This window comes from Trachypithecus francoisi, unplaced genomic scaffold (genome assembly GCF_009764315.1).
Source record: "Trachypithecus francoisi isolate TF-2019V2 unplaced genomic scaffold, Tfra_2.0 Lachesis_group11, whole genome shotgun sequence".
Lineage (NCBI taxonomy): Eukaryota > Metazoa > Chordata > Mammalia > Primates > Cercopithecidae > Trachypithecus > Trachypithecus francoisi.
The window spans coordinates 5,852,243-5,852,778 of record NW_022681456.1 but is presented as its reverse complement, the minus strand read 5'-3'; the positions used below and the strand labels follow the sequence as shown (position 1 = coordinate 5,852,778).

Genomic DNA, 536 nt, shown 5'->3' with positions numbered 1-536 from the left:
ACACTTACCTGGCAGGGTAGATACCATGATCGTGAAGGTGGTTTTCCCAGGGCGAGGCTTGTCTATTGCACACTTTGAGAATCATTTACTTGTATTACTGCTAAAACATCTGAAATGTGTCTCTCCTGTTGCCAATCATGGCTTCTTTTTTCCTTCCTTAGAAGTGCAGCTCTAAGTGATAGGAAAATTTTCGCCAGCATAGTAACAGCAATTTGAGTTTCCCAAAGTGCAAGGTGAATATTTCAGTGGGTAAAACAAATAATTTTAGATGAGAAAATTGTAGGTGGCAAAGGAACATAGCATTTAAAAACAGAGGGAAAAGTTATTCCCATTTTAATTCTCAATCCTTTCAATGATATTAGGAGAAAGTCTCTTTGCAGTGCTGGAATGTCTTCAATAGTTCTCTGACCCTTGCTGTTCTTCATTAGTCGATAAAGACAAACTCACTCATAGACATAAGCAGACCATAGTATCTACTCAGATTTTTAATAGTATCAGTTCATTTTTTCCAAATTCATCTTTAGGGGACTTTTTGT

General features: G+C 36.9%; 1 pseudogene; it reads left to right on the top strand.

Moving 5' to 3' along the window:
* Positions 1-107, top strand: LOC117091279 (annotated as a pseudogene).
* The last annotated feature ends 429 nt before the right edge of the window (positions 108-536 follow it).